This window comes from Balaenoptera borealis (assembly GCF_965194805.1).
Source record: "Balaenoptera borealis genome assembly, chromosome: 14".
NCBI classification, from domain to species: Eukaryota; Metazoa; Chordata; class Mammalia; order Artiodactyla; family Balaenopteridae; genus Balaenoptera; species Balaenoptera borealis.
Window position 1 is genome coordinate 91,546,983 of NC_138875.1, and position 10,907 is coordinate 91,557,889.

Genomic DNA, 10,907 nt, shown 5'->3' on the forward strand with positions numbered 1-10,907 from the left:
CGCTCCTGGCCTGTTGGCCCCAGAGGGCGTGGAGTCCCTGCCCGCAGGGCTCCTGCCGCTCCCCTTGCCAGTCTTTCTCCAAGTGGATTTTTAAACATGAGTAGACATTGGTTTCTTAGAGGGGTTTTGTTTCCAAGATGGGGCAGGAAGTGCAGAGAGTTCCCATACATGCCCCTGCCCCGCCTCCGTTTCCATTATCAATATCTTAGTCGGTGTCATGCATTTGCTGCAATCCATCAAGCGATTTTGATACATTATTATAAACCAAAGCCCGCCGTTTCAGGAGGGTTCGGTCTTGGTGTTGTACATGCGATGGGCTTGGACACATGTCTGAAGTGTACCTACGCTTGAGAATCATACGGGGTTGTTTCTCTGTGCTCTGCCTGTTCATCCCCCAGCCCTGGCACCGCCTACCCCGATCCCTTCACGTCCCCATGGCCCTGCCTTTTCCAGACCGTCCCAGGGTTGCAGTCGTGCAGTGTGTCACCTTTCAGGTGGCTTTTCCCACTTCCTAATATGCACCTGAGGGTCCTCCGTGTCACTTTAGGGCTTGGTAGCAAATTTCTCTTTATCACTGAGTGGAAAATATATTTTCAACAGCCTTTCTCTGGGGAACGATCGAGCCCTTTATTGGTTTAGACAAGAGCGTCTCTGAGGTTAGCGCGCCCAGAATCTCTCCTCGCTTCTCTTTTGGGCCCACCTTGGCAGCGGCCCCCTCTGGTCTCCAGCTCTGGACCCTGCGATGTGACAGGACGAGTGTCCTCAGGGCCCACGGGCCTCACCCTCAGACTGTCCCAGGTCACTCTATTTGTTGTGGGGCTCTGGGGAGACCGCCGGGCCTTTCTGGGCCCTAGTTCCCCTCCCTGTGAAGTGAGGGGTGGGCCCCCTTTGAACTGTCGGTTTTCAGATGATTCCGTGAAGCATGGGGTCATCTGCCTTGCAAAGCACCGTGGAAATCTGCTTTTTAAGTTCCCGCAACTGTTCAGGAGCACGCCCAGCCCTCCAGGATGAGCCCCGGCTGCCCGTGCTGGGAATTTGGGAATTCAGAGCCTTCCGGAGAACAGAGCTGGGTGGAGCACAGACAGGGAGGCGGGGTGGCCTGGGGGTGGCACCCCCCGCCAACCCGCCCGATTGGGACAGATTCTCAGACCAGGAAAGTCGTCGTGGGCAGGGGCCTGGTGGGGCAGCGGTGTTGGGTACCTGGGGGTGGGCAGGCAGGGCTCTGGTTTGTCTCCTGCTCATTACACCTCACGCAGAGCACCCGACCCAAACAACCAGGGCTGGTATTTGCTCCAGAGCCATTCCTGTCTGTCAGCACAGACTCTTTGGGCCCCATGCAAATATCCAGAAGTTACCCTGTGCTTTCAGTAAGGACAGAATCGAGCAGCACAGAACATCTCAGAGCGGCTTCGTTTATACTTTTGTTGTTAATGAAAATGGCAAGTCACAGGACACATCAATCACTTCTCTGAGTTTTGGTTTTCTGTAATTTTAGATTTAAATTTATCTGCAGTAAACCATAGCTCATGAGCCACAAAAGCAGTGCTAAAGCATTTCATTCAGAAGTTTTGCTGTTTCAAAAGAGACACAATAGCATGAACTCAGAGCCCTATTTGGATCTGCGGATGCCGAAAAGTGATAAAGATGCAGAGAAAAGAGAGCAGAGGATGCCGGTCTTAGTGACAACAATACCATTTCTCTTTTAAATTTTACCTTTGAAAAAGCACCTCGAAGTCTATTTCAACCTGTGTACGACAACAGTGTTTTAAACTTTTCCCCTCAAAAAAAAAGCACCTGCAAAGCTGGGATGTACCTTTCCCACACGTGTGTCCTACGTGCCGGCAGAGGTCCAAGTGTGTCTGCAGGTCTCCCCGCAACCCCATCGCAGGTCGGCAGATGTGAGCGGGCCGTTCTGGGTTCTGGGGCCTCACCGGGCGCCGCTGCCCGCATATCCCAGGCCCTGGCCCCGCCCAGGCTCCTGTCCCTCCACTCAGAATCGGCCCTTGGGAGGAGGACAAGCGTTTCCACAGTGGAACCCAAGACACACTCTCTGGTCCTGGGAGACTAAACCTACAGACAGACCCACAGCCTGGAGCAGCCAACCTGGGGAGCTGGCCAAACCTCTCAGTGACCCCAGATGCCAGCCCCGGGTCAGTGACCCCAGCTTCCCTGGCTTTGCCCCTCCTCCAACTCAGGACCAGCCTGAGAAGCCAAATGTGCCCCCTAACCCATCACACGGGATGCCCATATCAGTCTGCCAGGCTGCATAACAAACCCCACAGACAAGGATGGCCTTGCATCCTGGAGCCTGGCAGGCCTAGGTCAAGGTGTGGGCAAGGCTGGTTCCCTCTGAAGCCTCTCTCTTTGGCTGTCTCCTCCCCGTGTCCCCACGTGGCCGCCCCTGTGTGCCTGTCTGTGTCCTGATCTCCACTTATAAGGACACCAGTCCTATGGGATCAGGGTCCACCCTAAAGACCTCATTCTACCTCAGTCACCTCTTTAAAGGCCCCGTCTCCGCATAGTCACATCCTGAGGTCCTGGGGTCAGGACTTCAACATATGGATTTGGGGGGACACAGTTCAGCCCATAACAACACCCCACATCTAGTCAGCTGCCTCACTTTCCCCACCAACACCCTGCCCTCGGTGAGCTGGAGCCGACCCTCTCAGCTGTCAGCGTCCCGTCCCACCGCCCGCCTGCGGGTCTGGTGCGGGGTGGACCAGCCCCCATGCTGGGCAAGCTCTGGACAAGCGCCCTTGTGCTGACCACTGCCCTCTGCCTGCCTGCTGATCTGTGAGGGCCACCGGCCACAGGCTCCGGGGACGGCGCAGGAACTCATTTGGTTTCCTTCATAGCAGGTCAAAGGTCTTGGATGCCTCAAATCACATGATTCAAGGAAAATGACACCAGACAGTTGAGTCATATAAGCAGTTTCCAAGATAAATGGCAACCCCACAGCCACTGTAGGAACTTTGTAAACCCTGTTCCCACATCATATCAAACCTATGAAATATAATCATTATGTCACAACTACGTAAGAGCTAAATTTCAATCACACCTTGAACACCTTTAACTTTCAAACCTGCAGTGTTCTTTTTGTACTTTAAACCAGGAAAAAAATATTTTCTGGTCTCAAACCTTTTCTCAGGCCCTTGAAAAGTTCGCAGACCCAGTGCACGCAATTGGGTACGATGTGCCTGATCAACCAAACAGCCCACGCGGCACGGGAACACCGTGCCCCTGGGAGAAAGTCCAGTTCACGGAAGGTCACAGCCCACCTGTGCTCACAGCCCATCACTCACAACAGCCGAGGGGGGAGCAGCCCGAGGGTCCACCGATGGATGATGGACAAGCAAAATGTTTGTCCACATAATAGAATATTATTCTCCTTAAAAAGGAAGGACACTCTGGCATCTGCTACAACACAGAAGAACCTGGAGGACATGATACTCAGTGAAATAAGCCAGACACCAAAGGACAGATTCTGTGTGGCTGGTTCCACTATATGATCCTCCCTGGAGGAGTGACATCCACAGAGATGGGAAGCAGGATGCTGGTTTCCAGGGTCTGGTGGGGGGGGGGTGTTATTTTATGGGGACAGAGTTTCCGTTTGGGAAGATGAAAGAGTCCTGGAGATGAGGGTGGTGAAGGTTGCACAACAGTGAAAATGAGCTTAATGCCCCTGAGCTGTACACCTAAAAATGGTTAAGATGGTAAATTCTGTATTGCACACATTTTACCAGAATTAAACTCAGGGCCCTGGAGGCGTAGCTGGTCCTGAGCTTGAAGAACAATGCATTCGCAGCCCCTAGTTATTCTGAAATATCCTTCTATGTATAGAATCTCTTTTCTTGGATATTTGTCTATAAGTCTCTCGGCTCAGGCATCTTTCCACAGTTTTGCCCTCCAACATCAACGTCAGGTGTGGTTCCACAGTGTCTCAATCTGACAAAAGCCCGATGCCAAATCTTGTGAAAAACTTTACACATCCTGATAAATTAGATTATACAACCACAGGCACCGTATTTAGAGCATAAACCCCTCGAGTTGGTCCCATACCCACCCGGCCTCATTTAGTCTCCGAGCGGGGAGGCCGGCTGAGCCTCTGGTGCCCACGAGGAAAGGTGACCCGAAGGTGCAGCCCTGACGAGCGCTCGCCTGCAGGCCGCCCAGCACCCTCACACGCAGAAGAATAAGACGTGCCAGCAATCGTGTGCGAGTGGACATTCCCTGCAGAAAAACGCCCTCTGGTAGCTGATAATGGCTTAAATCCTCAGCGGCCCTACCTTTGAGTCTTGGGTCCCACCGCCTCCTCTGTGTAGAAGTGAGACTGGCCAGGCTGTGGCTTCCGGAAAAGACTCCCAGCCCCCAAACAGAGATTCACACAGGAACCAGGCTCCAGGGAGCCTGGGGCAAAGCCGCCGCAGAATCGCCGGAGCAGCTCCCAGCCCCGCCTCTGTTCCCGAAGTCTCCTCCCTCCTCAGGAGAGACCAGACGCACAGTGGGCGGTGGCCGGGCCACACAGGACGGCGGGACGCTGGCCCACGTGGGAACCCCAGGAACCAGCCGCAGCCTCTGCAGCCGTGGGCCCAGACGGCCGGCCCCGGGCCAGTGACCGCAGCTCCCCCGGGTCTGCCCGCCCCGACTCAGGACCAGCCCCTGACCCACCCCGTGGGACGTCCCGCTGCCGGTCAGCCGCCCTGCCCTCCCCACCAGCACCCCTCAGGGCCCCTGGAGCCGACCTCCTGCACTCTCAGGGTCCCCACCCGCCTGCCGGGGGGCTGCTGATTCCCAGCCCTGCTTGTCCTCATGGGGGTGGTCTGAACACAGTGTTCATTCAGTTACATTTCCTGACTTACTTATTAGTGACGACAAGCCAGGCTCTGCGGAAGAGGACTGTGTGTCCCCAGCCACCTTATCACCTAGGAGGGGGTTCTTGGCCTCGTGTGGGAAGTGGACCTGTCGACAGATTACGTAACGTGTGGAAGATGCCTCTCGGGGGGCAGTGGGGATGCTGGGAGGCAGGACTGGGGATCCCCAGGTGGTGGGATGCAGGACAGGGGTCCAGGCAGAGGAGGGGTTGGGCCGGGAGGAGGCTCGGCCTGGGAGCTGGGGACAGATGGGAGGGTCGGGCCTGGAGGGCTGGCACAAGAACCTTCACGGGACCAGAGGGTGTGTCAGAAAGCTCTGGGCACCACGCAGGACAGGACGAGAGGCTGGCACTGCTGGACCAGTGCAGTGGGTGCTGCCTGGGTGTGTGGGGCGAGGGCACCAGGGACCCAGGACAACTCTGGGCTCTGGGGATGGGGGTGTGAAGGGCTCGGTTCCACACAGCGTTTCAGGGGTCCACCACTGCCTAGCGGGCCCCCAGAACTCCGTGGTCCAGAGGGCAATTTGTGACTGCCTCTCGGGTCCTGTGGGCTGACTGGGCTCAGCAGGGCGGTTCTCGCTTGGACTCACGTGGCAAAGGGCAGTCAGATGGCACCGGGCTGGCGAAGTGACCTGAAGCCGCGATTTCTCCGCCTGCTTGTCCACGGTGGCTGGAAGGCAGGGGCACCTCCCCAATGTGACTGCCTCACATCACTGAGTCCCAGGGGGACCAGCCCAGGAGCCAGCATTACCCCAGGGACGCCCGGGTCAGTGTGGGAAGAGGAGTGGCCAGAGCCAGAGCTGAACCCAGGAGTGGACACGAACCACCCAGGAGTAGATATGACCCCCAGGAGTGGACACGACACCCCAGGAGCGGACACGAAACCCCAGGAGCGGACACGAAACCCCAGGAGCGGACACGAACCTCCCCAGGAGCGGACACGACCCCCCAGGAGCGGACACGACCCCCCAGGAGTGGACACGAACCTCCCCAGGAGTGGACACGACCCCCAAAGAGTGGACATGAACCTCCCCAGGAGCGGACACGACCCCCCAGGAGTAGACACGAACCTCCCCAGGAGTGGACACGACCCCCAAGGAGTGGACATGAACCTCCCCAGGAGCGGACACGACCCCCCAGGAGTAGACACGAACCTCCCCAAGAGCAGACACGACCCCCAGGAGCGGACACGAACCTCCCCAGGAGCGGACACGAACCTCCCCAGGAGCGGACACGACCCCCCAGGAGCGGACACGAACCTCCCCAGGAGTGGGCACGAATCTCCCCAGGAGTGGGCACGACTCCCAGGAGTGGACACGAACCCCCAGGAGTGGACACGAACCTCCCCAGGAGTGGGCACGAACCCCCAGGAGTGGACACGAACCTCCCCAGGAGTGGATATGTCCCCCAGGGAGATGGCAGAAGGTGAGGAGGGGCAGCTAGTGACAGGATATGGTTTCTTACAGGTGTGATGTCTGCACAACTCTGTAAATATACTAAAACAATGAATTATACACTCTAAATGGGTAAATTGTATAGCATGTGAATTTTATCTCAATAAAGCTATTTAGAAAAGGAAATCTATTTGAACTTTTAGTTATAACTTCATTGTTTTTACTTCATTGTTTTACTTCATTGTTTTATTGTTATTTATACGTTTTTAAAATTCTGTCCTTGTCAGAGAGTAACATTTCCTTTTAACCAAAGAATTAGAATTCAATTGAATAACTTGCTTTTTTCACTTGTAAAATGCCTTTTTAAGTAAAAAAAGAAAAAAATCAGTCCTCCTAAAACTAATTTCTTTAACTTATTATTTTTTTTAACCATTTTTTAAATTGAAGTATAGTTGATTTACAATGTTGTGTTTGTTTCTGGTGTACAGCAGTGATTCAGTTATATATATATATATATATATATATATATATATATATATATATATATATATATATATATATATATGAACTTCCCTGGCAGTCCAGTGGTTAAGATTCCACGCTTCCACTGCAGGGGGCACGGGTTCAATCCGTGGTCAGGGAACTAAGATCCCACATGCTGTGCCCCGTGGCCAAAAAAAATTATATATATTCTTTTTTAGATTATTTTCCATTATAGGTTATTACAAGATATTGAATATAGTTCCCTGTGCTATACAGTAGGACCTTGTTGTTTACCTGTTTTATATATAGTAGAGTGTATCTGTTAATCCCAAACTCCTAACTTATCCCTCCCCCACTTTCCCCTTTGGTAACCGTAAGTTTGTTCTCTATGTCTGTGAGTCTATTTCTGTTTTGTAAATAAGTTCATTTGTATTATTTTTTTAGATTCCATATATAAGTGATATCACATGATATTTGTCTTTCTCTGTCTGACTTACTTCACTTAGTATGATAATCTCTAGGTCCATCCATGTTGTTGCAAATGGCATTATTTTACTCTTTTTTATGGCTGAGTAATATTCCATTGTATATATGTACCACATCTTCTTTATCCATTCATCTGTTGATGGACACTTATGTTGTTTCCATGTCTTGGCTACTGTAAATAGTGCTGCAATGAACATAATCTTTTCAAATTACGGTTTACTCTGGATACATGCCCAGGAGTGGGATTGCTGGATCATATGGTAGCTCTATTTTTAGTTTTTTAAGGAACCTCCATAGTGTCCTCCATAGTGGTTGTACCAATTTACATTCCCACCAACAGTGTAGGAGGGTTCTCTTTTCTCCACACCCTCTCCAGCATTTATTGTTTGTAGATTTTTGATGATGGCCATTCTGACTGGTGTGAGGTGATATCCCACTGTAGTTTTGATTTGCATTTCTCTAATAATTAGTGATGTTGAGCATCTTTTCATGTGCCTGTTGGCCATCTGTATGTCTTCTTTGGAGAAATGTCTATTTATGTCTTCTGTCCATTTTTTGATTGGGTTGTTTGTTTTGATATTGAGCTGTATGAGATGTTTGTATATTTTGGAGATTAATCCCTTGTCAACTGAATCATTTGCAAATATTTTCTCCCATTCTGCAAGTTGTCTTTTCATTTTGTTTATGGTTTCCTTTGCTGTGCAAAAGCTTTTAAGTTTAATTAGGTCCCATTTGTTTATTTTTGGTTTTATTTCCATTACTCTAGGAGATGGATCCAAAAAGATCTTGCTGTAATTTATGTCAAAGAGTGACCTGCCTATGTCTTCCTCTAGGAGTTTTATAATATCCGGTCTTACATCTAAGTCTTTAATCTGTTTTGAGTTTATTTTTGTGTATGGTGTTAGAGAATGTTCTAATTTCATTCTTTTACATGTAGCTGTCCAGTTTTCCCAGCACCACTATTGAAGAGAATGTCTTTTCTCCATTGTATATTTTTGCCTCCTTTGTCATAGATTAATTGGCCATAAGTGCGTGGGTTTATTTCTGGACTCTCTATTCTGTTCTGTTGATCTATGTGTCTGTTTTTGTGCCAGTACCATACTGTTTTGATTACTGTAGCTTTGTAGTATAGTCTGAAGTCAGGGAGCCTGATTTCTCCAGCTCTGTTCTTCTTTCTCTAGATTGCTTTGGCTATTTGGGGTCTTTCGTGGTTCCATACAAACTTTAAAATTTTTTGTTCTAGTTCTGTGAAAAATGCAATTGGTAATTTGATAGAGATTGCATTGAATCTATAGATAGCCTTGGGTAGTATAGTCATTTTGACAATATTGATTCTTCCAATCCAAGAACATGGTATATCTTTCTATGTTTGTGTCATCTTTGATTTCTTTCATCAGCATCTTATAGTTTTTAGAGTGCAGGTCTGTGTCTCCTTAGATATGTTTATTCCTAAGTATTTTATTCTCTTTGATACGATGGTAAATTGGGATTGTTTCCTTAATTTCCCTTTCTGATATCTCATTGTTTGTGTATAGAAATGCAACAGATTTGTGTGTATTAATTTTTTATCCTGCAACTTTACCGAATTCATTGATGAGCTCTAGTAGTTTCCTAGTAACATCTTTAGGATTTTCTATGTATAGTGTCATGTCATCTTCAGTGACAGTTTTACTTCTTCTTTTCCAGTTTGGAACCCTTTTGTTTCTTTTTCTTCTCTTACTGCTATGTCTTGGACAACCAAAACTGCATTGAATAAAACTGGTGAGAGTGGGCATCCTTGTCTTGTTCCTGATCTTGGAGGAAATGCTTTCAACTTTTCACCATTGATGTTAGCTATGGGCTTGTCATATATGGCTTTTATTATGTTGAAGTATGTTCCCTCTGTGCCCACTTTCTGAAGAGTTTTTGTCATAAATGGATGTTGAATTTTATGATATTTATAGAGATTTCCATCTGAAAGCAGTAGAATACATGTTCTTCTCAAGAGTACATGCAACATTCTCCAGGATAGATCCAATGCTGGGCCACAAAGCAAACCTTGGTAAATTTAAGAAAATTGAAATCATGTCAAGCATCTTTTCCAACCACAATGCTATGTGGCTAGAAATCAACTACAAGATAAAAAATTGCAAAAAACACAAATATGTGTCCAGGCTAAACAATATGCTACTAAACAACCAATGGCTCACTGAAGAAATCAAAGAGGAAATCAAAAAATACCTAGACAAATGAAAATGAAAACACAATGATCCACAACCTATGGGATGCAGCAAAAGCAGTTCTAAGAGGGAAGTTTACAGCAATACAAGCTTACCTCAGGAAACAAGAGAAATCTCAAATTAACAACCTAACCTTACATCTAAAGCAACTAGAGATAGAAGAAACAAAACCCAAAGTTAGTAGAAGGAAAGAAATCATAAAGATCAGAACAGAAATAAATGAAATAGAGACTAAAAAAAAATAGAAAAAATCAATGAAACTAAAAGCTGGTTCTTTGAAAAGATAAACAAAACTGATAAATCTTGCAAATAGAGATTATCATACTAAGTGAAGTAAGTCAGAAAGAGAAAGACAAATACCATGTGATATCACTTATTTGTGGAATCTAAAATATGACACAAATGAACTTATCTGTGAAACAAAAAACAGACTCACGGACATAGAGAACAGACTCGTGTTTGCCAAGGGAGAGGAGGGGATGGGGGAGGGATGGAGTGGGAGATTGTGGTTAACAGATGTAAGCTTTTATATATAGAATGAATAAACAACAAGGTCCTACTGTATAGCACAGGGAACTATATTCAATATCCTATGATAAACCATAATGGTAAAGAATATTATATAAAATGTATATAAATAGCTGAATTAAATTCTTTATGTAATAAAAAAAGAAACAATAATACTTTGGATGTATTAGGTTAAATAAAACATATCAAAATGAAAAAAAAATGATAAAACTTTAGCCAAACTCATCAAGAAAAAAAGGGAGAGGGTCCAAATCAATAAAATCAGAGATGAAAAAGGAGAAATTACAACCAACACCACAGAAATACAAAGGATCATAAGAGCAACTATATACCAATAAAATGGACAACATGGAAGAAATGGACAAATTCTTAGAAAGGTACAATCTTTCAAGACTGAACCAGGAAGAAATGGAAAATATAAACAGACCAATTACCAGTACTGAAATTGAATCAGTATTTTTGGCCACGCCATGTGGCTTGCAGGATCTTGGTTCCCTGACAAGGGATTGAACCTGGGCCCACGGCAGTGAAAACGCGGAGTCCCAACCACTGGACCACCAGGGAATTCCCTGAGTCAGTAATTAAAAAACTCCCAAGGAACAAATGTCCAGGACCAGATGGCTTCACAGGTGAATTGTACCAAACATTTAGAGAAGAGTTAACATCTATCCTTCTGAAACTATTCCAAAAAAAATTGCAGAGGAAGGAAGAGTTTCAAACTCATTCTATGAGGCCACCATCATCACCCTGATACCAAAATCAGATGAAGATATCACAAAAAAAAGCAAGTTACAGGCCAGTATCACTGATGAACACAGATGCAAAAATCCTCAACAAAATACTAGCAAACTGACTCCAACAACACATTAAAAGGATCACACACCAGAATCAAGTGGGATTTATCCCGGGGATGCAAGGGTTTTTCAA